Source organism: Plasmopara halstedii (assembly GCF_900000015.1).
Source record: "Plasmopara halstedii genome assembly, contig: Scaffold_2881, whole genome shotgun sequence".
NCBI lineage: Eukaryota > Oomycota > Peronosporomycetes > Peronosporales > Peronosporaceae > Plasmopara > Plasmopara halstedii.
The window spans coordinates 154,550-154,862 of record NW_020189786.1 but is presented as its reverse complement, the minus strand read 5'-3'; positions in this window follow the sequence as shown (position 1 = coordinate 154,862).

Sequence of the window (313 nt, the reverse complement as noted above, 5' to 3'; positions counted from 1 at the left end):
CGAACCATCGCCCCAATGCCTACCAGTCTGGTTCGTCGCGGGGAAACGACACCACCCACAAGGCGCGGGGTGACCTACTGGGGAAAAACTGAGTTCTGTGAGCCTCAGGGAGGCATAGGTCAACAGGGCCCAGTCTCGAAGAGATCCGTGCTCTTAAGCACGGAACGTGTGTGAAAGCCGGGCTTGCTGTTCGTGGAGGCGACCGTAAAGGGCTTCGAGAAGCCATGGAAAATCCTCATAGAATCTGGGGCGTCGGGCAATTATGCTCGACGCTCCACGATGGAGGGAGGTCAGCTGTATGCTGAGGCGCTGT